This window comes from Cryptotermes secundus, unplaced genomic scaffold, assembly GCF_002891405.2.
Source record: "Cryptotermes secundus unplaced genomic scaffold, Csec_1.0 scaffold2845, whole genome shotgun sequence".
In the NCBI taxonomy this organism is placed as follows: domain Eukaryota; kingdom Metazoa; phylum Arthropoda; class Insecta; order Blattodea; family Kalotermitidae; genus Cryptotermes; species Cryptotermes secundus.
In genome coordinates, this window is record NW_019736449.1 from 95,571 (window position 1) to 120,776 (window position 25,206).

At 43.5% G+C, this 25,206-nt stretch overlaps 1 protein-coding gene across 5 annotated transcripts in view; it reads right to left on the reverse strand.

Moving 5' to 3' along the window:
• LOC111870004 (protein cycle) overlaps positions 1–25,206 on the reverse strand; it is a 128,822-nt gene that overhangs the window by 70,601 nt on the left and 33,015 nt on the right. For all 5 annotated transcript variants that reach the window (XM_023861929.2, XM_033753645.1, XM_023861926.2 and 2 more), the window contains exon 2: positions 7,445–7,549. The gene's annotated coding sequence lies outside the window, so the exon portion shown is untranslated. The remainder of the gene's footprint in view (positions 1–7,444; positions 7,550–25,206) is intronic.

Sequence of the window (25,206 nt, forward strand, 5' to 3'; positions counted from 1 at the left end):
AGACCACTGGGAAGACCAAGGTGTAGGTGGGTGGACAATAGAGATAGGATGAGATGGTATGGATTGGATTGATCTGGCCCAGGATAGGGACCAGTGGAGGGCTCTTGTGAACACGGAAATGAACCTTCGTGTTCCATAAAATGCTGAGAAATTTTTGAGTAGCTGCTGAATTGGCAGCTCCTCCAGAAGGGCTCAGCCCATGAGTAAGTAAGAGAGCGTGGGAGCAGAATAAGAGTTTACAGTATTGTAAACAGAGAAAGAAGAAATCGATTAAAATTGATCAACGAAGGGACGAAGGGAATAATATAGAAAGAAAGAGAGACAAAGAGGATGGGAAGGAAGAAACAAATGATGCGGATTCCGTTCCTGCAATCCTGTACTTATTCAGTCATCCAGTATGAACGTCATCACATTCTCAGATATGTGGGCCCTACGATCCTGAATTCGGTGCCCGTCTGCTTTACAGTTCAAGTGCAGGGGGAAGGGCGGATATTAAGAATTTCTGATTCAGATAATCATTGTCGTGTATTGTTGCGAAATGCGTCAAACACTCTCCGGTCATTCTTACAAATTCGTGTACCTGAACACTCCACCTGACTCCTCGGCAGTGACAAGGAACCTCAGACTGTCACGTGACGTTGCTGATTACTCCGAAACGCGTGCATGCGACACTGCCAATTTCCCCCTGCGCCAATACCTATCACTGGTGATCTTTATCATGGTACTTATCCTTCCTTCTGCTGGTTAACTTCGCGAAGGGTACGACATCCAGCCAGGTGTACTTCATAGTCACGTGATCTTATTGTCCTATCTCAATTATTAGTTAAAAGTTGAACGAATTTTGTCTCTGTTGTATCTTACAAACAATGAAACCAACACCGTGAGGGGGCGAAGCACATCTGAGTAATGTTTAAAAACCCGGTTCTTAGTGCCACAGATTCAAAATTTCTGCTTTAACGGTGTTGATTCTGATAATTCGATTCCTTTATGTGAGTGCTTGCCAGCAGCAAGTAGCCTGTAACACGCGACCATTAAAATATTTTTATTGTTTATTTATTTAATAGCGTATTTACAATCTACTCTCGATAATATGGAGTAATAAGTAAATTTGTTCTATGTAGGTGTCTTGGGTAGAGAAGTCATCCACTTATGATACTCTGACAGGCCCTGTATAGGAGTGGTGATGGTTTTAATCTTCATCTGCGGGTTGTGGTAGGGCAGACGGCCAGTCTCAATCTTCACTATAGAATAAGTACCGCCGAAGCTAGTACAATCTTCAATATAAATATACACAAAACTAAAAACTAGACTAAGAACTAACAACTGGAACAATATAAATAACACATTACTACGTTACCATGAACTAAATTGGACTGAAAGGGGAGAACGTATCCTCAAGGAAAACAGTATGCTTATTAAAGACGTCTACAGAACTGCAAATGCTCTTTACAGCTGCGACGTACCTTTTTTTTTTTTAATTCGCTTAGTGGGGGGTGGAGTCCAACTGGGTCCACTCGGCACGGCGGCCACTGACTGGCCTATTGTAGCCTGCCCCGAGTGATTATGATGACGGAGAATTTGGTGGAATGAAAATTGACTGGGGAAACTGAAATACTCAGAGAAAACCAGCCCCAGCGCCACTTTTTCCACCACAAATCCCACTTGACCAGACCCCGGGATCGAACCCGTGCCGCCGCGGTGGGAAGCCAGCGACTAACCGCTTGAGCTATGGCGCGGACTGCGACGTACCTTAATGAGAGACTAAGCCTTGAGACATTGCTCACATTGAAAGGTGAGACGCCCCTAATTTACTTTGTGTGTACACGAAGACTAACAATGTCCGTAATAGGATAGCAGACGATTCTGTCCTTGAGAACGTTAACAACAAGAATAACAATAATAATAACAAAAATACGATTTTCAGATTATAACTACCCTGCTCGCCAAAGTAACAGCACCCTTTGATGCAACAGCTTTCCACTCAGGCGGCCTAGTGTGCTCCAAAATAGTAGAAGCTCCAGTCATTTCTATGTTAACTGACGAAAGGAAGTGCGCGGTGTCCGAGTACGGGGAATGCTGCCATCTGGGCTCTTTGATTGAGGTTGTCATAAACAAAACACCTGCGTGGCCTGTAGTCCGCAAGCGAACTATACCGACCGAGCGACCGCCGCTTGTCGGCGAAGTTAGTGCCAACTTTTGCGGATGGGGGTGTCACGTGGTCCACGCAACGGTTCCCAACGGCCGTTAATCTCGGTTTTGTAGACCGGAGCCGCTATTTCCTGGAAATAGCTCCTCAATTATGATTGAGACTCCCATATGCCTAACAAGTCGTGCCTCATTCCCTCTCGCTCAAAATAATGTTATTGTAACGCATTTATTTAACTAGCACTGTAATAACAGAACTCCCAAAGTTCAACCCTCCCGTCACTGGACACGGATGTGTGTTTCTTAGTTTATTTGTTTACTTATTATAGGCGATACCTCAGTCAGTAGTGTGGATGGACAGAAAATGGACGACCGAAGTTCCCGTCTGCTGGAGCAGGGATATATTATTTGGACATGGCACCTGAAATCCGGAATAGCGGAGCCAGAGTAGACGTTCACTGCCGGGCAACGACTCGGTAAACAGGTTCCCGCGGAAATAAACACGCAAGAAATAGAAAAACTACAGTTCCTATGCAATAGCGAGGTAAACACGCCTCTGTAACAACAGAGGAATTGTTGGGAAGCAGTGTCTTCTGTTGAGGCCGTCCCCAGGCTATATAACGAGGATCCAAGGCCGGCAGACACAGAATTGAGGGACTCCTGAGATGGAAGTCGAAAATGACTGACAAGAAATGGCAATGAGTTGAGTTTCGAGACGCCAGCCTGCCAGGATATGAGCCTGCGAGCAGAGGAGCTGAACTGACAAACTGAGGCATCAGAATTATTAAGTGCAGTTCAGTGGAGTTGAAACTCTGGCTGTAAAGAGAAGACTTTACGTGTGTTACAGTACCGCGATATTTGGTGAGTCTAATTAAGTGAGACTGTTATAGTTCCTGTGCTAAAATCCTTTGCCAGGAAACGGACAGTGGAGACTGTAATAGTCTGAGGGCACTAGTGTTTGAAGCAGTGAACTGTAAAGTGTGTAGATCTGCGATAGCGCTGTAGTTCCGAGGGTTATGTATAAGGTATCAATAAATTCAATCATCCAATCTATACCCAGTCTAACAATCACGACCCTAACACGTGACATTATCTTTGCCGCCATGTCCACACGTGCATCGAGGCCCACACAACCTCCTACTCAATGGGTAAAAGCCGATCTCTGCTAGGGGGTAAAGCGACTGGTGAGTCGGCTACCACACACATCCGTCTAGAGCCAACTGTTAGAATTTTATCTCCACTTCCGGTAATGCCTTCATTATCTGGCGCTTAGGAACAGAGGAAATGTCATACACGTACTTTCTTCGTTTCATTATTTATTTATTTCTGTTATAAATTACAGCGATCTGAGGATCGTTCATCCTTTTTATATATATTCGGCAACTTCTCTGACACATCGCGATGGTGGTGCAGGACCTAAGTCTCCGCAGAGCGTGAGTGAAGAACGGAAAATGCAAACCAATTTTTTTCCACACATTAAACCGAACAGATACAAAATTAGGCTCTCCATGTCAGTTTCTAGGACTCTGACGTGTGCGCACATATATTCGTACAGACGGCTTGAACATAATACTAGAGTATGAATGGTAAATTGGGCTTTATCTCTGACGAGTATGTCAAGGTTACAAAACTTTATTACGAGCACAGAGACAAGTTTATGCGAGAGCTGTAATTTTACTATATGAAATCATTCCAATAACCTCTCTGACGATAATGCGAAACAGATGCGTAACTAATCATATTGGAGCTGTAGGTTACATCACTATACTGGGCAGCCTGGGCGGGTCCCATCAACAACGCTGCTTTCTCTTGCCCTAGAACAAGACATAACAGTTTTCAAATTACCAGCACGCGAACTTCAGAGGAATGTGGAGGTGCATTCGCTTAACAGATTTTTCTGTTATCTCTCATGGGGCAAAGTCCTTCTCTTATTCACTTCATTTTTTTCTTCTTCCTCATTTTCTTCTCTTTTTACTCATTCTCCTCTTTCGATTCTCTCATTTCCCTTCTTTCAGTGCGTCCTGGCCCCAAAAAATTGCTAGTTCAAGTTTCGAAAGGGACAAAAGAATGCATTAAAACTCTCATAACAGAACCAAGCCGTAAATATAAAGCCGCGGAAGTCCATCATGCATTTTGCTTAGAGTATTTGGAGAAAAACTGTCTAGTAGCCATATTTGTGTTGCGCCATATTGCATCACTGTTAATCTAATTAACCTGGATTAGAGGGCCCTTTGATTCGGGCCGCCTGCCACATTCGAACCGCAGGCCCTCTGATCTCTGCAGCTTGTTATCGGCATTGATTGGTTCTTTCTGTTTTTAAACGCAGCCCACTGACATAACGCTGCAATGAGACCATGCAGACCTAAACAGAGTTCTTCATCCATGGACAACACAGATGGTATAGCGACGTGGTAGGAGCGAGATGGCCACAGGTAAGAAATCTTTCTCTTCTTCACAGCCTCAAAGTCGGCTATGAGACAGACCCAGACTCCTATCCAAGGGACATCGGGAATTCTTTCTCTGGGACTATGAGACTGGGAGGTGAGGCTGACCACTCACTTCCGTCTGGTGCCGAGACAATAGTATGCTCCTCCATGCGTCTATGTGGTGTGATCCCTAATTAAGCGCAGGGACTTCACCTTCAAAGACACAACTTGTGCGGATAAAATGGGGAACGCTCTCTCTAGGCAACGTGATCAAACATGACTTAAGTGTTTTTGAGTATTTACTGTTTTATTTTGTTTAGATGACTGGAAGGATGCACAGATGGAATAACCGTGACTGAATGAATTGATAAAATGATTTGCGCAGGTCAATAGACAAGATTCATGAGTGGACTGGAAGAATGACTATATGTATTATGACTGACTAATAGACAAAAGGGACCAGATTGTAAAGATGGAAGGATGAATGAATAGCAATGAAAATATTGCGCCCAGCGTACAGAAGGTAGGGGCTACATCGCGCCTCCAATCCTCTGCCCCTGGGCCCTTTTTTGCAACTAGCGTTTCTACTCACCGACAATTAGATCATGGGCAGCCGATACTTTCACATGTCCAGGGGGGTAAAAAGCAGAAAGAGACAGAACTACTCTCCCACCTCCATCTACTGGCAAGATTTATAAGTCCGTGAAATATTACCGCCACGTCTCTTATACGCCTTAATATTGCTAAAAATAACTTCAAATTATAATCATGGTAAGACCGTATAGGAAAATATTGTAAGATATTTATGGTTTAAAAGCGGAGTAGAAAAAGAAGTTCAGAAAGACAGAGCAAACATTCCGTAATTCGAGTTACCGTTCTCCAGATCGAAGCAAGGTGAATGTATTGATTTTGTCTCTCTTTCCGCATTTACAAAGCAATAATAAGAAATGATACAGATACCTTGCAGGCAAGCAACGTAGGTGGCGTTACCATCTTACCGTCAGGTGATTCTTCAAAAGAAAGTGTATTACGTATTTCTAACACAAACTTAATAAACCCGTACATTTCTTCTGAAATAGCAGACACCCGACACCGACAGCAAGTATCAGTTATATAACTAGATCAGGAATCTTCACGTCTAATTGTAATATTATATTTCATATGCAGGAAACTGGAGAACAGTATGTAAAGAGAATGAGGTGGCGTAATCCCTGGGACAAGAGTCCAAACATCCATGCAAAAGAAGTAACATGTTTTAAGAATACCATCTTCTCGGATGTGGCGCAGTGTCTATATTGTGTAACGTATCGCCTCAGTCTTCAGAATAGAAGAAAACAAGCGAGCGAGGAACCAGCGTGAGCAGGTGGCTGCAGACTGAGTCTGCAGTCTCCGAAACGTCGGTTTACACAATATCTACACGACGCTAGATCCCAGGAGACGGAATTCTTCATAGTCACCGCCATAAAGACCTCAAATCTCACAAGTAACATTTTACAACGCAGTCACCTTAGAGTATCACACAAAAGAGTCGAACCGCCCAGAAAACATCAACGCTCCTCCAGTCCAGCAGACTGATAGAGGGATCGGCAAGCCCATAGCCCAACAAATTACAAATAAACTAGCTATGCCCGTCGTAACATGCGGCGATCTAGCAGATCTTCAAATTTATTAATTAAATATCCACACCTTTTTATTTATTCTTTTATACATTTCACTTTCATCTGATGCATTCGTTTACACGGCTCAGCAAATGAGCTAACCTGTAGCATCTCCTCCAGACCTTGCATTACTTCGGCCATACACCCTTTGTATGATTGGTTTCCAAGTCGCATTGCTGTTGCTTCAGTAGAATCGAAAATACGAAGTCCTCTATATCCTGACTTATTTGCTTCGCCTGGATCCAGCGGTGAGACCAAACAGTAAATCCGGTCGTGTATTCGGAAGTTTAGTGTGGACCACTTCCAGATGGTCATTTACATTCGGCGCTCACTGACTCGAACGCTACCGCTGAGTTCTACAATCATATACTCGTATGTTCTCTTCAGCTAATTGCTTCGCGTGTATCCCCTGTAAGCAGCTCTCGTAATAAAGCTTTCAAGTGGCGCCTTCATTGGCGTTCCTGCGAACTCGTTCCAACTGGCACGGAGCGTAAACATACCTAAGCGTTTTATAAATACAGAACCCACCCAGAATACATCAAATGCTGTTGCTGTTATCAGGAGAATGTACAAGCATAACACTGACTTCATCATTACAGATAAAAAGATACGTTAAACATCCAGTGTTCACTGAAGGACTGGACGAAATCGATGATAGGCTTGAATGATCTCTAAACTCGTTCGAGGGTTTCAAGTTAAGTTTCAACTTTAATCACCGAGAAAGAACTTTGAGGTGTGAATGTAAATTTTATTGAAGGGTCATGCATGCGTACCAAACAACAGACATTTACAGTATCTTGCGTAATTTTTATTTGTAGTTTGTTGTTGTTCCCCTTTCAATTATCCATATATTAATTAATTTTCATAAATAAATTACAAGTGTGAACACCCTGAATTCTTTGTACTGTATAAACTATTTATATACAAGTTATCTAGCGTCTAAAAGATTATACGTATTTTTCCCACTAGACCTAATCAAGATAAACACAATTAAACAAAAAGGTCAAGTGAGAGGCCAGAAATAAGACCGACGCGATTACAACATGCATGAAGGAAATGACTATGATGGAATGAGGGAATACAAACCTACAGAGTGAGCGGTAGCAGAAGGACCAAGGAAACGCTAAAGATTGTGACGACAGCACAGGCACTCAATTCTTCCATCTGTAAAACAAAATACTATTATCCCCTATAATGCTACATTAGATTTCTCACCTGTTTAAACACAGCGTCGGGCGCGTGACGCGGCGTGACGCTCCGTCGTGCCGTCATCGGGATGACTTGTTGCTCACACCCACGTCACCGCACCCGCAGAAACACCTGAAATATTACAATGCGTCATTATAAAGGGATAAGAATGTGCATGGGGGTCTAACAATAATATTTTATAAGTTTATAACAAAATACTGACAACCTACAGCAACCGCGCCGCCCATTGCGCGTCCTGCCTAGGATAGCGGGTTGAAATCCTGCAGGGACATCGATACATTTCACAGGGCTGCAGCCCTGGCTGAGCATCGGCCTCCTCTACAACCAGTCTCCACTGCTCTTCATTCCTGTGCAGATACAGACCCTAAGATTTGATGACCTTCAGTCTAAGGTGCCTCCACCATATTGTGACATGACGCCTGAAAGCCGGAATATGACCGCCTGCTGGGCGGCGCTTCGCTGAGAACATTCCCCTGGCAACGCAGAAGAGATCGTTGCTGGACAACGGATTTTGGTGAACATGCATTACCGTGGCAATGGTTACGCAATTAACAGTGGGACAGCGTTACGTTTCGCAGCAACGGACGAAACACAATTCATAGCTAGGTGCTACATAAATCATCTCCTTGGATATGCGTAATCAATAACGGATACCGAAACGCTATATAAGCGACCCTGCAAAGCAAAACTGAGTCAGTCTCAAATCTGAGACAGTAAAATATGGTTGCGACTCCCAAGGGACTCGGACCCGAGAAATACTGCGCTGGCAAGGGCAAGCAGCATATAAAAAAAAAGACCCGTCCTCTCGTCAGAGAGGGCGCCCCACAAACACAAGACCGTAACTGTCAAACAGTAATAAATATCTGATCATCAGCCTCAAAGACTTACTGACTGACTGACCGTCAGTCGCAATGTGATTTTGACTTTGACTTTGAAACTGAGTGAGTCGTAGCCGAAAAGCCATGAGTCGTACTGAGTATTAGAAGACTAGAGACTAGAGACCAGTCCGAGAAACGGAAGAAATACAGTGAGAGATTCGTTATGAAGGATTTCAATGTGTGAACTGTTATAATCAACTGTAAGTGTAATAAGACACGTCCAATAAATCCAATCATCAAATCTACACCCCAAAAATTATTAGCCATGCTACCCCTTCTACGGGGGGTATGCGGTAGCGTAGTTGATTGAGGAACTATGCTACAAGCCGGAAGGTCGCGGGATCGAATCCCGATGTGGATTTTTCCATGAAGAAAGCAGTCTTCTGGGATTTGGCACCGTGTATATGTGGTAAAAGCTTTTACCGGTTCTCACGGTCTCTCCGCTTGCAGAATTCTTATATTTTTTCTTCTACCCTGAAGATGGAGGCGATACGTTCCTCCGAAACGTCGGTTAACACCACATATACACGGTGCCAAATCCCAGAAGACTGCTTTCTTCATAGTCACCGCCGTGAAAGCCTCAAATCTTACATGGATTTTTCCAATTTACCTAATCCTTCCAGCCGCACTATGGCCCTGGGGTCGACTCAGCCTCTAACAGAAATGAGTACCAGGAATATTCTTGAGGGTAAAAGGCGGCCGGTGCGTAAGGCTGACAACCTCACCGCCATTTGTGAGCCGATTGTCTAGAAAATGTAGGAGCCTCAATGTCTCACAACCCTATGGGCCTTCACGGCCTGTTACAGGGATACCTTTACTTATCTACCACTTCTACGTGATAATATCTACAGGATTCATGGTTTCAGAATTGCCCTCGGATATAAACACTAAACTAGCGGCCTCCGTAGTCTAGGGGTAACATTCCCACCTCATGACTCAAGGTACGTGGGTTCAAACCCGGCGGAGGTCGTCGAATTTTTAAGGGCGGAAAAATTCAGGGAACAAGTCCTCCAGGAGGAACTTTAAGCCGTGGGTCCCGTGTCGTAGATTTACGGCACGTAAAAGAACCTCATGTCTCTAGGAGACCTCTGAGCTAAATTAGGTAACAAGTTTCCCGTCCAAAGTAGTTTCCAATGCCTCTGGCAGATGGGGGAAGTATCAAGGTACCGAGGGCCGACCTCGTTGGCTCAACGGGGCTGATAGCACGCACCAGTATCGGTAGGGTATGGAGACTGGTAGAATATCAAAGGGTGACGTACAATAGATCAACAACTGGTCGCGGTTCATTGGGAAACCCACCTCCTTCAATAATAATAATAATACTAATAATGACTGTTACGAGGAGAAGCAATAGAAGAAGCATGAGGTGATGGTACCGCTACAGACTTGTACCCACATATCCCCCCGGCCCATTCCGCGTCAAGTTACACACCTAAATGTAACCAAGGCTTTTCGCCATCTTCTTCAGTTTCTCTACGCGAACATCCTGACAGTACTGTCCCCTGTAGGGGTTTGTACGTGCGTGACTTATAAGACAGGATTTGGAATGGATGATAGAATTTATTGACACCTTATACACAGTACTCGGAACTACGTATAAGTAATACAGCGCTATCGCTGATCTACACACTTTCCAGTTCACGGTTGCACACACACTAGAGTTCTCACTCTTCACTAACCGTATCCTGGCAACGGATTTATAAGGCTCTGTCACTTCAAATCACACATGAAGACTTCGTCTCACATCCTAATTCCCTTCTTGCCATTATTCTGCAGCTGCTAATTCCGAAGACTCGACTGAATTCGATTCCTCTGCTCTCAAACTCATATCTCGGTAGGCTGGCGTCTCGAAACTCGATTCTTCACTGTCTGCTGCTTAACTGAACTCTTTCTCTATAACCACTTTGCATGGACCCCACGGAAAACACCGTCTTCTATTGTCCCGTATTGTTTAGGCGGGTATAGCAACGGTAGCGGAGCTGACAACACAAAAAACTGCCTCTCTATTGCTGAGGCGCGCTTACCGCGGGCACATGTTTACCGAGTCGTTGCCTAGCAATAAGTATACATACCACAGATTCATAAATATTATCCGCGACTGCTTACTCCAGATACTTCATCATCCATGGCCATATTCCATTGTCTAAACGCTCACAGTCCATACTGATGCAAGGCTCTGCATGTATTTTAACGTTACCGCTGCCATGTTATACAGTGACACTACACAATATTTACCGTGAGATCATTATCGCCCATTGTCTTAAATTCGAATCTAATTTTATAGCGAAACAAGCGAGAAGAGAAGAAACTTGTTAAAATGAAGTAACGAACCAATTTTCGAACAGAGTTCTGTGCATGATTAAGATTCTGTGTCTGGAACAACGCAGCTGCACTAAAGGAGGGACAAGGACTCCGTTTGTCTGTTACGCTCATCTCGGACAGTAATTGGAAGAGTTCAGATGACATCACTAAGGTAAATGAGGTACCTGAAATCTTATTATAAAGAAAAACATTGCGATGGACCGACGTTCTCCTGTGAGTACAGGTGATTTCAAACGAAAGGTGTAATTAAAAGCTCCGACAGGTTAGAACTGTTCTGAAGTATCAATAAGAAGGGAGGAGAAGTACAGATAAATCTCAGGTAAAGTGGGGGCCTGAGAGCTCCAAAGCACTGCCCACTAACTCTTCTGGTAAGGGTAATATAACAGAAAGACAGAAACAGATACATTCGTAAGTAGGCAACACCGCAGTTAATTTTCCAGAATTGGTGCCGTCTGGGCCGGTCACAGTGGACGCGCGGTCTAAGGTATGGAATGTCTTCGCTCGCTCCAACACTGGGATCTGGGTTCGAATCCCACTCTAGGCATGGACGTTTGTCTGCATTTATTCTATTCGTGTTAGGTAGCGGCTTTGCGACGGGCTGAGTCCCCGTCCAAGGAGTCCTACCAACTGTCTAAGATTAAGAAACTGAATTGAAATGAAGATTTTCACGGATACCCTATGCTCCAAGAGGGAACAACAGAAGAAGAAGAAGAAGAAGAAGAAGAAGAAGATGATGATGATGATGATGATGATACTTCTCTGGCCAACAGTACTGTGTGTCAAAAGCTAATTCAGTTCTACAAAAAGTACTTCCAAAAAACTTCCAGTAATTCAAGTACACACATTTGTTGAGCTGGCATAGCTCAGTCGGTATAGCGACTAGCTACCGGATGGACTACATAGGGGTCGGAGTTCGAGTCCGCGTAGGGTCAAGAATTTTCACTTCTCCATGTCGTCCAGACCGGCTCTGGGCTTCACCAAACCTCCTATCCAATGGATACCGGTGTCTCTTTACCCGGTGGTAAAGCGGCCGGGGCGTGAAGCTGACCACTCATCTCCAACCAGTGCCGAGTTCAAGAGAACGTGGGTCTATACATCCACTCCCCAATAGTTAACAACGTGGATCTGGGGAACAACCTCAACATTTGCCTTAAGACGGAAGAAAACAAAGAAAACCCGTTTCGAGATAGCAGGTCACAGGACATATCGAAGTTGAAATACACAGCGGAAGGGTAAGAATAATGTTTTGATTTTCTTGCCTCCTGGCATATTACAAAGATCAGTCTGTTAATAGTGCTAAAGAAAACTATTCATTCTGAGAACAAAACATAGCTCATAAACACATTCTATGGGCGAAATACAGAGTAACTGAAAATTAAATCAGGCAATACATAAAATTACCTCTGTGGTTTAAAAATTTAAAATTTCGAAGTTACTTTTATTCGAAAGTATGTGTACAAGTGCATGAAGTAACAAGAAAACAACCTCTGCACTGTAAAAGAAATCTTCGGCGTTGCACTGTAGCAACATAACGGAAGGTGCTGATACCAACTTTCACGTACGAACGCGCCGATTCCATCCGGTACACACGTAAGCATGGATACGTGACATACGGGTGGTCCAAAAATAGGTACATATTTGGTAATTTATTTAAAGAAACTTTAAGGACGTCGTGTGATTATGGGGTAGTCAATCCCGGCGATGTTCAAACTGAAACCCGTCGCTGTCCGCTGTCCTACAGTCTTTCTGTCCATCAGCACCTGCGGACGCGTCTATGGAGGTAGCCTTCGGCCCGTCGACATTCCGCGGTTCCCTGACCTCCACTTTTTCCGACGTCACGCCTACTCACCAGAAGAAAACGTTCGACGGCCCTGAAGCTGTTTCGTTTGCGTCTCTGCGGTCTACTCTTCCCTCAGCGAAATTCAGAACGGTGCCCTTTCACCCGTTGTCGTAAGCCAGGGGAAATCCGGACGTAAAGAGAATAATAATCCAATACGTGCAAATTTATATCTACTTTTAGGCCACTCTTTACGTAAACAATCTGTGTATTTATGATACCGGGCACTCTTTCCCCGGGGGTAAAGCGGCAGGGCATGAAGCTGACAACTCACCTCCATCTAGTGCCTAGGTCAAGAAAGGTGGAGCGATATCTGAACTCCACCTATGTCTTCATGGTATAGTGTTTAAGTAGGCACAGGAACAACTTTACTCTTTCCTTCCTTCCTCCGTGGCCTTTAGTCCACAAGGGAACTATACCGACCGAGCGATTGCCGCTTGTCGGGGAAATTAGTGCCAACTTTTGCGGATAGAGAGTGTCGCGTGGTCAGCGCAACGGATCCCCATAGCCGTTAATACCTCACTGTTTACCTGTGTATTTATACAGTACTTGTGAGCACGTATATTTATATAATTATAAATGTGTTCTGTGGTTGATCTCTTCTTAGATTACTTTCTTCAAAATGAAAACTAAAAAGGAGGCTTACAGAGATCACCTTGCTGTCTTTCTGTGTACATCCCAAATTGTGTTTGGAAGATTATGAGATCTTGCTGTCTGTGTGACCCCCCCCCCAAAAAAATAGTTTTCTATACGGTCCGTGTCGTATCAAAGGAAAACAGGCGATTAGTTCTTCCCAGAACTACTTTTTTTACTTTTCCTTTGTCGTCTGTTGATCTGTTGCCTGTTTGACGGCGACTAATCGTAATTCTTTCGATTTTGTATACAGATAAGCGAGCCTAGGCAGGTGTGTCTGTGTAAACATGTACGTAAGCAAGTGCGTACTATGAATGGGTGCAGCACTAATTTCATGAAATTCAGCAAGCGCCAATTCAAGGAAAAGTGAAATAACAGAAATAATCAATAGTAGCAGCTTAACGTGTAATGATGATGGTGAATTCATACGCGTCTGTAACATGCAGCGCCCGTGGGCTGCATCCTTCGGCTACAAGTACCAATCACGATTCACAGACAAGTATCCTTGATCTATTTCGAAAATGAATTTAAGTGTGAATACAGAATATATACCGTTAGTTATTCTTGACGCATTCGGATGATTTCCGCGTTCTCTTCCCTTCCTACTAAAAGTCCAGAGGCGAAAGGTATATTCGTAGTACGTATATATTTTTTTAATGTTCATTACGAGAGGTCCAGAGGTCCGGGTTCGATTCCCGGTGCTATAAGATTCTTTCTGAGAAGTAGTGGGTCTAGAACGGGGTCCATTCAGCCTCGTGAGTATAATTGAGGAGCTACTTTAATGGAAAAGTAGCGGCACCAGTCTAGAAAATCGAAATTAATGGTCGTGGGGATTCGTTGCGCTGACCATGCGACACCCTCTGTCCGCAAAAGTTGTCACTAAACTTCACCGACAAGTGACGGTCGCTCGGTCGATATAGTTCGCTTGCGGACTAAAATCACGGAGTTCATTACGAATCTTGTGCTTCACTGGATTGCCTCTAATTTATTGCAGATACAAACCGCCATTTCCATGGCGCGATTAGGGTGTTCTCAAAGGCTAGCAGCACAGCTACTGGTGAAGTCCCCTTGCCGGACGTAGCCCTCTAGGTTGGGAAGGGGTGTACGCTCGTAGCCCCTCCACTTAAAAAGTGAGTGAAATCGCGTACTTCACATAAATAAGCCGGCTTGAAATTCTGCTGACTGGGCCAGAAAACAACATCACAAACACAGAATAAAGGAAGACACACATTTATGCCTCGAATAGGATCCGAAACCAAGATCCCAGTGTTCGAGGGGACGAAGACATTTCATGCCCTAGACCTCGAGGCCACTGTGATCGGCCTTACCATACAACGAACGAAGTGAAAATATGTACAATCAGTACAAAATAAAATAGATGAATAATACAGAAAATATTCCGTGTAAATCATGTGTTTATTTGCGCATATATAAAGAATAGCAACTCTCATGCGATAGGGCAGTTGGTTGACGCACTATGCTACAAGCCGCAAGGTCGCGATTTCGAGTCCCGATGAGGTTACTCGGTTTTTCAACTGACCTAATCCTTACAGCCGCACTATGGCCCTGTGATCGCCTCGGCATCTAACAGAAATGAGTACCAAGAATCTTCCAGGAGGTAAATGGCGGCCGGAGCGTAAGGCTGAAAACCTAACCACCATCTGTGAGCCGATTGTCTAGAAAATGTGGAAGCCTCGACGTCTCACAACTCTATGGGCCTCCACGGCCTGTTACAGGGATAGCTTTACCTCTTTTACCTTCTTACTTTCATGCATTGAATGTGACGGGAAGCTGCCTATTTGCTACAAGATGGGCAGTTTGAATATTTGCAAGATTCAGCCTGAGGCACGGAGAAACATACAGCATATTCGTATATTCACTCTTAATGGCAACTGAAGGAGACAATCCTACTTCACAATAACAAGAAGATGCAGACGGAGGAAGCTTTGGTACTGTTTCAGAAGACAGCAAATGATGTTCCTTACGAAGTGAAACTAAAGAAAATGATTTGGGTCTCGCCTGGAAACTGCAATCTCAATATTTCACCCGGTGACAGATCTCTCAGATTTTCTTTAATGCTCGCACAAAGATTGTGTACGTCATAACTGCCAATACGTGGGTCTCGATTCCAGAAAGCACCATCACCAGTGAGACCATACAGTTCATGACCCTAGCCTCTAGGCGTGACGCTTCTTATTCGTATTCGGGATGCTGCAATTCGGCCTTTAGGTTTCTCGTAGACTTCCTCAGTCGTTCCACACAAATCCCCGATTAATACTTGGAACAGGCTACGGCCGCTTACTTCCAAATCCTTTCCAACTCATCTTTCAACAGTCATCCTACCATCCGACGTTATGTACTCCAAATAAAAAAAAACACAATCTACCCATAAAGAGTGAATTTCAATTTCTCCTGAAAAATGTTCATGAAGACCATTAATACCAGAATTTAATACAAATGCGTTAAGTAGTTTCAGATGTGAGCCGATCACAGTGGCCGCGCGGTCTAAGCCATGAACTCTCTTCGCCCGCTAGAACGCTGGGATCCTGGGTTAGAATCCCACTTAACGCATGGATGCCTGTGTGTGTTTCTGTTGTTCTGTGAATAGGTAGCGGCCTTGAGACGGGCTGATCCCCCTTGTAAGGAGTCCTACCGCCTGTATATAGAATCAGGAAACTGAAAAGTCGACAACGGTCCAAAGGGCTGTAGAGCCATACCGAGACACAGAGTTTCAGATATGAAACATAAGAAGAAACGCAAGGCATCGTGTGTTCATTCGACACACTTCAAAGACCGTACGTATAAAGTGAAATGTACTGAAAGTAGGCAAATATCTCTCTGTTTAAATCTGAATAAGTGTACACGAAGGACTGAACCTTCTTCATTCTTACACGAAACACAACGCCTCACTTTAACATTAACACAGTATATCGACATGTAATTTTCAAACACTTGAATTATGGCCAGTCATAAGCTTTCTGTATCTTGAGAATTTGATCAGAGAAACTATTTACGACCCCCTCCGCCGTTTAATAACACCGATTGGACGGATCACATCAAATGTTTAGATGCAATACAAGAGAATAACTCTTTATAGTCTTACTGTGATCATAATCGATTCCATTCTTTGCAATTCATATGCCCGAATCTGGCTATAGGCCTAATTGGTTTCTATATCTCTTACTGAATACAACTCCTTCATTACGTATAATGACGTTGCAGTTCCATTTCACAAAGCGGCATTAAGATTAATTATGTTCAACGCTTTGGCGTAGCAAATAGCGGGTAACTGTTAATGTATACATTAACAAAGGTAGAAAGGTAAATGTACTAATATTTTATAAACGCCGTCTTTGTTATTTTGCATACCTCATTGGCCATATGTTCAATTACTGGCGATACAAACCTCCTGCTGCAAAGCTAATGACTGTCCCTTCAGCAATTACCGTTCCTCGTATTGAGTCATCCTTCGTACCGAGAAACGATCTTAACAACTGTTGACCTTAGTAGGTTTCAGGGTAAAAAAAAACAAATTTCATGAGAAAAAGTGTGTTCTAGAGAAAAAAATTCAACTTCACGTAAAATAGAGATTGTACAGAATCGATACGAATCAAACTTAAATTAACTCGACCAACTATCCTGTAGACGTCCTTGCACTAAATTTAAAATAAATCTGTTTGGGAAATTTCAGAGATAAAACAAAATGTGGATACGATTTTCTATACCGCATTTATTCCGTAGAACCACACAAGAAGTTACACCAACGTGCATTTTGAAATAACCGGGTTTTCATTCTTAAAGGTAAAGCCATTCCTGTAACAGGCCGTGAAGGCCCATAGGGTTGTGAGACATCGAGGCTCCCACATTTTCTCTAGACAATCGGCTTACAGATGGCGGTAAGGTTGTCAGCCTTACGTCATGGCAGCCCTTTACCCGCAGGAATATTCCTGGTACTTATTTCTGTCAGAGACCATGAGGAAATGAAGGCCACGCTGGAGGGCCGTCTAGTAAATATGCAGGCAAATCCAGAAGGTATAAAGTCCGTAGCGGAGAATCAGACGTCCGAAATGAAGAGGCCGCAGTGGACGCTATCGGAACACGGCAACACCGATACGGGGAACGGTATCTAGCCTTAGGATGCCGCCGATACCCGAAGATAATGGACCCAGGGCGATTGTGAGTCCCAGCGTAAGCTGACCGTCACCCGAGAACGGTTTATCCGCCGTGCCGTTCCTGCTCTGCGCAATGGGCGTAGTAGTAGAGGACCTTGCAAGACACCCGGCAACGGGTCAGAGGGTGACGCAGGAGACAGGAGCTGCGTCTGGGAAGCAAAGCGACATTCTATGAGGGCCTAGTACAGACCCTCGGGCGGATTTTCCATCGGGCTGCTAAAAGTGAGTGACTGCACACTGTGGAGGAGTCGGCCCCCACCCAAGCGAAAGAAAAGATTACCCATAGCTGGAATGCGAGAGATGTAAGGACTCCGGCCACTTTCAGAAGTTTTTGCCAGCACCGATCGGAGAAGAAATGGCGGTAAGCCTGCAGGCTACTGGGGACGAGCAGACTTAATGAGGGAGTAATGTGACATGTAGAACTATTTCCAAGTAATGTAAATAGGCGACAGTAAAACAGCCGTTGCTGTGGAACAGCTATGTGGACACGTTCTTTCCCCGCCAACGACAGAACACGCATTAAAGGAATAGACGTTTCCTGTGCGATCCGTGCCGGAGCTATATTACGAGGACTAAGTAGTTCAGTTGAGTCAGTTGAGAATTGTAGTTGTGAGAAGTGAGAATACGGTAGCTGAGGCCGCGGAGAGTTTGGGAACCCAGAGGAAAGGGAACGTCCGCCGTTGCAAGCCGCTACCAAGCAACGGCTAGTGAAGACTGAGAAGACTTCATATGTGCTGTAGTTACGGTGATCCTTGGAGTGTGTAACTCAGTGACTGTCGCAATTAATTGTAGTTATCATCTGTAAGAGTCCAATAAAGCGTACCACCAATCCAAACTTCCTCTCTAGTCACACTTACCACGTGACAATGGACATTTCGATGAATGCAAGAACCAACTGCGTGGTTAGCTATTCGAAAATACATTTGATAGAGATTACGTAGCCCTGCCAATCAAATGTTGTTGATTTACAACAGACCGCTTCAGTCGGATTTAACAACAATATGGTGGATAAAAAGTACGAAAATGATACCTAGATCAAAGGGAAAATTTTGAATGATTTTCAGTGACACACAGAATCGTCTTTCAGCGTAATCTGACGTCGGAATAAGCTAATGATGAAAAGACGATTTAACCAATACACTCGGCAACAGATAGAGCCCGTCCTTTTCATAAATCTTCCTCTGGAAATTCCTGTAATATCTTCTTGAAAACACTTTTAATGCGTTTTCTCGGTTCTGGGGACTATTCGAAGTGTGCACATAAGTACAAGAGTCAGTACAGTTTCTATCTGAACAAGTGTCTGTAGGGTACGCCGTGTCCTCTGGTCAGTCCGAGTTATTTTATCTTCCACATTGGTGCAGTTGTTTAGATGAAATTTCATATTAGGGATAAATAGTACTAAAAACTGGAGAAATTTAATTTGATTTTGTTGTTCATACCGGCAACTTCTACTTAACATGGCATTCAACTCGACCATTACTCTATTGAAAACCGGCATATGGTTTACTTGTATCATGAAGGTCTCATTCAGGTCTGAAATTAGTATCTGCAACATTTTTAACACGATGAATATTTAAGGAACCACAGAGAAATATTTCCTAATCTTATGTAATAGATATTTCGTTATGTGCCCAGTTTTGTAGCAGATGATTAAAACGTTCAGTAATTAAATATCATGACCAATGAGATGTGCAGAATTTGAAGAACTCGTCTGGAAAACATGTACGTGTTCTGAATTTTACACTTTACATATGAACCCATGAACGAGCATATTTTTTGTCTCCTGTTATACCTTCTTTGGAGAAATGATATACTAGTGATTACACACGAATTAGCAACAGAACTTACTCGAGATATCTGAAAGGTTTGTTTGCCCTAGTAGGAAAGGCAAACGTAAGTTGGAGTTACGAGGGCGGAATATACGGGAACAGATTTTCCAAACTTAAAAGAGACCATGAAGAATGCCGTCTTCTGGGATGTGGCGCTGTGTATATCTTGTGTGACCCTATGTTTCGGAGGAACATATCGCCTCCATATCCATGGAAGAAAATTCCGCGAGCGAATCTGCAGCCACCTGGTTCCTCGCTCCTCTGAAACGTCCGTTGACACAAGATCTACACGGCGACACATCCCAGAAGACGGCATTCCTAATAGTCACCGTCATGAAAACCTCAAATCTTACTTAAAGACACCAATTTTACCGTGTTCGTTTAGTGGGGGGTGGAATCCAGCTGGGTCCACTCGGCACGGCGCCCACTGATTACCTTATTGTGCCTGCCCAGGGTGATTATGATGATGGAGAATTCTGTGGAATGAAGATTGGCAGGGGAAACCGAAGTACTCGGAGAAAACCCGCCCCAGCGTCACTCTGTCCACCACAAAACCCACTTGACCAGATCCGGGATCGAACCCGAGATGCCGCGGCGGGAAGCCAGCGACTAACCGCTTGAGCTATGGCGCGGCACATTTTACCGCGTTACTTTAATTCTGTAAATAAATCCATACGTGCTCTATAACAGGCTAAGCAGACAGTACTTTCTCCTACATTGTTATTCTGATATTATGCATGTTTTAGATAGTATTAACCGCGGAATGCGAATCAGTTCACCTCAATTTCTCCACACATGCCCAATGCAGATATTCTGCGGTATATTTGTCTGTTGCTGGTTTATACTTCTAAAGTCTCGCGTTTGCTGTAACAAGTAGGAACATCTGAATGCTGAGTTCAGTCCGGAATGAAAAAGAGACACGCTGGCTCGTAGAAGCACAAAGTTACCTAATCCACGACGACAAATAACAGAATGACCGAGAAACCTTTAACAAGGGGCTTTCAACTCACAGTGTACTTCTAATTTATTATCAGAGCGATTAAATGGAGTAAAGGGGTGAAACATGCAGTATGCAATGGGCAGTTGAGTTGCGCATACAGAATTTCAGTGGTGTTACAGAGAGGGAGTGTGTGCCCTTCTTGAGAAGCCGCCAGTGGCGCAGCTACTCAAGAATTTCCGAACATTGTAACATGTCCGTTATTATGGACACAAGAGCCCCCCACTAGTGCCTATCCTAAGCCAGATCAATCCAGTCCATACCACCCCATCCTATCTCTCTAAGATCCATTTTAATATTATCATCCCACCTACTTCTGTCTTCCTAGTGGTCTCTTTCCTTCTAGCTTTCCCACCAAAATCCTATATGCATTTCTCTTCTCCATGCGTGTCACATGACCTGCCCATGTCATCCTCCTTGACTTCATCATTCTAATTGTACTTGGCGAAGAGTAAAGTTGTGAAGATACTCCTTATGCAGTTTTCTCCGACTCCCTATCACTTCATCCCTCTTCGGTGTTAAATAAAAACTAGTCAAAATATCATAAACACGTCACAATATTTTCCCTGTTATCAGGTTTAAATAAAGATCAGATTGTACCTAAGTACATACACTTTTCATTCTGTGGCATAATAAAACACTAAATTAAACACATTACTGCATAAACATTTGTGAGAGCTGGGGTAGCGTAGTCGGTACAGCGACTGACTACGGGCTGGACGACTGAGGGGTCGGAGTTCGAGTCCCGGTAGGGTCAAGAATTTTCTCTTCTCCAAATCGTTCACTCTCTGGGTTTCACCCAACTTCCTATCCAATGGGTAAAGCGGCCGGGGCGTGAACCAGACCACTCACCTCCATCTAGTGACCAGATCAATAAAATGTGGATCTATACATCTACTCCCCCATATGCCTTCATGGCACAGTGCTTAATTCGTTGGGCACAGCGACAATTTTACCTTTACTGCATAAATATTTACAGCTGCTTCTTCTTGTTCTGAAGTTAAGATTAGCGGCTTAACCCGCTTTTCCGCAACCCCACTGATTTTTGTTTGCAAATCTCAAGGGGAACAAGGTGTAAGGTGTAGGCTAGATTCAGCTGGCTCAGGATAGGGTTCAATATCGGGCTTTTCTGAACTCGAGAACGACAATTCAGGTTCTATACAAGATGGGGAAATTCTTGACGAGCCTTTCAAGGAGGACCTTGGGAAATTGAGTTCATCCATGAAGACAATTGTGAGATTAGGAACATTTTACACTCTCGAAATAAAATACTGGTTAGGAGTACATGGCTGTCACTTCTCCAGTCTTGAGCAATACACAGCTCATGTCCCTGTTTCCTCTTACAGGAGAACAGATATTAAAATATTGTCAGAAGAAGCCATCCCACCTGTGCATCGGGGCGTACAAAACATGCACAAATCGTTTTGAAGATACAATCCTCCCTAATTGACGTCAGAAGAGGACACGTGATCGGTGTCGTCCCCAGATGTACATGCAAATGATTACACCCCGCTGCGTAATGATACAGATGCTCCTATTCTACCGTTTTCAAGCAATAAGAGGATTTCATTGTTACCGCTTGCCGTTGTCCGGGTGATCCACATGCGGTCCTATCCACCCCCTCCCCTCCAGACCCCGGGGTCCGTATCCGCTCTTTCTAAACATCCAGAGCTGATGTTTGTTACTGAGCAATGCAGATGAAGTACTGAGTCACGCGAAATCGCCGATAATCATACTGAATTTTCGGGTGTGAGTGTTTTTAGAAGCGTAAAAATGGGACTGTAACAATTTTTGTTTTGCGTGACATTACTACTGCCCTTCTTCTGGTCTCCATCTTGCGCATTTGGCTGTATGCTCGGTTGGGAGGTGAGGAGCTCGCTTCTTCCCTCACAATGGGTAGGCGCAGCCATGTTGTAAGATTCGAGATCTCTGTAAATAGAATATATCTAACAAACTGCTTTATATGAGACTTCCTGGATAAATGTTTACTGTGAATGTCCAGTAAGCCAAGTTATGCGAAGGTGGAAAAGGCCAGCGCGTAACACGAGTATAACAACACAACTGAATATGCAGTTCCTTAGAACGCCGTCGGTATAGCGAATAGTTAAAGAGCTGGACGGAGGAGAGGTTGGAGTTCGAGTCCTAGTAGGGGCGAGATTTTTCTCGTCCAGACCGGTTCTCGGGCCCATCCGCCCTCCTATCCAATAGGTACCGGGGGCTCTTTTTAGGGTGTAAAGAGGCCGTGGTGTGAAACTGACCACTCACCTCCAACTAGTGCCGAGGTCAAGAATGTGTGGATCTATACATCCACTCCCCCATATGACTCCATGGCACAGTGCTCAATTAGTTAAGCACAAGGACAACTTCAAATAAATACCTCAACAATGGGGGTTATCTTACTAAAAACATGGCCTTATGGAAAACTGCGTGTTAAGAAAACCACGGCCGCTGTTAACACTCATCAGAGCCCTTCCTTACCTAACCACAAAAACACTTACATAAAACACAAAATATGCAATAAAATAGCAATTCTGAAGCTATAAAACGGCTCCGGACAACACAACACAGCCCTATCCCATACAACTGTTGAATTATTTGTGCGGAAGCCACTCAACTTTTCCGTTTGTACACATATTAAGAACCGGGGATGAACAAAATCAAAAACCGCTGTTAATACTGATTGCATTAGTAGGGCCTGCACTGCGATTTGTAACACATGACACGTACCACATGTGAGACGGGCTCCCCTGGGAAGCAGCTGCTGTTGTGTTGTCCCGAGAATTACAAATGGTTGAGAACTACTGCCTGTAAGAATACTGGACAGAGTGATTGAGTCTTACGTCACTTAACGACGCTCTTTCAGTAACATAAATTATATAAAGTGAACATACACACATTTTTAATGCCTCGTGACATAAGTTAGAAGCTTTCTTCATAAACAAAGTTATTTTATTGTTATGCAATTAATTATTTATCAGGAACTGAATCCTAGCTTGTATTGAATTGGTGTAGTTAACCCTTTTTAAACATATTTATTATGTGCCCTTCTATTTCTCTATGTATGAGAGGGAAACCTGAATTTTTATATCCATAGACGTGTGACTAGTAGGCTTTAGAGCTTACCTAAGCTGCTGATATGGACCGCCATCCAAAATAACTGTCTACCCCACTCTGTATGTTTTACTCTCTACACCAAGCGTCCTATGCATAATAAATGAACGCATAATGGGGAGACTGGATCGATTCGTTAGCATGTTTCATCTCCAAATTCAACTCACAAATTCAATTAAATTTGCTGTTAGGGATTAAAACTAAAATTTATTTGGAAATCATAATTTTCACGGCGATATCTATGAAGAATGCCGTATTCTTGGATGTGGCGCGGTTTGAGCTTGTGTAAACCGACGCTTCGGAGGAACGTATCGGCTCCATCTTCAGAGTAGAAAAATCCTCGAGCGAGGAACCAGCGTGAGCAGGTGGCTGCAGATGTACACGGCGCCACATCTTCGTCTTAATTTTGATTTACATTTTTTGAGCAGATCCACAATTTTACACAAAGCCGAAGTCTAACTTTATCGATTCTACTAAAAAGGGTGTAGTGTACAAAGCACATGTACATGATACAATTTATTTCTAAAAGAAATCGGAGAAGTCGCTTCCAAGTACTTCGAACTCTTTCATAACTGCAATGGAATTAATGGCTACTAGTACATGAGAACTTTGCCCTGAACTCTGGTGACGAGAAATGAGCGGGCCACAAGTTGCTTCCCTCAGTTTATATTCCTTGTGCCGCGACAAGTTCCAAGTTCTTGGTCGATCGCAGGTTCCGACACATACTTCTAACAGCCAATTTCTCTCTTAATTTGCTACTGTCCAATGTCACACGTAACGGCTATGTTGGACATTATTTTAGAGCAGGCATGTCCAACTTCAAACAGGTTGTGATCTACTTTTTAGTGTCAAAACTGCCAGTGATCTACCACCCCCTCCTATCATCATCGCTTTAGGCAAAACTACTGGTAAAAATAAGAGTTCACGTGATAAGGATAGAGTAGGGACTTCCCCACAGTTCACTTAACACAAGTGTAAAGCAATTTTCACGTAAGCTACATAAGAACAGAAAAATAGGAATGACGTATTTTCCCTTCAAAATCTGAATATAATCATATTATATTACAAGTGAATTTACATGCTTTTCACGTATAATTTCCTAATAGGCTTATGAGATCGATCAAAAATCGTCCCGCGATCGACGCGTTGGACATGCCTGGGCTAGAGCTATGCTGGTAGAGGCAGCTTCTGACACCCAACGGTTCGCCGCATTTTCTCATGTCCATTCAACTCTCTCTTTCGTTCTCTTTGCTTCCCTCGCTCCACACTTGCTTCTTTTGCTACTTCTCTCTTTTATCCTATTTCAGCCTAACTTCCTTATTTTGAAAAAATCATCAAAATTTTATGAAAGGAGTTCATTCACACATACGCCATGTTTATCTCATAAGCATACTTTTTTTTTTCAAAAAAGAAGCAAAGTAGAATATATATTATATACAGGGTGTTTCATGACTTTAGGGCATAACTGCAGAAGGTGATTTCCTAGGTCTTTGTGATCAAAAAAGTTCATATAAATATGTGTCCAATTTTGGACGGTTACGGAGTTATGGTCGTTTTTTCATTCCCGTACACGCCCTCGCGTGAACCGCGTCTATCATCTGACGGGCCGCTATTTTTAGCCAGCTACAGACAGACCGTTCTCGTTATCTCGACACTTGAGAGGTACCTAAGGCGTGGTGGGTTGGTATGTCCGGCGCGGTTCACAACCGAGCGGCAGCCTGTGTTGCGGCAGGCGGTGGCATTTTCGAAAATCAGCTGTGAGCACCAATAAATTAAAATTAAAGGTAATTTCACGAAGTTAACTTTACATTCATACTTTAAATGTATCATGTATTGTGCTGGTTTATTATTTTGTTCCGTTTATTGTCAGTAATCGTTACCTTATATTCTGAGTTTAAAACGGCCATAACTCCGTAACCGTCCAAAATCGGACACATGTTTATATGAACTTTTTTGATCACAAAGACCTAGGAAATCACTTCCTGCAGT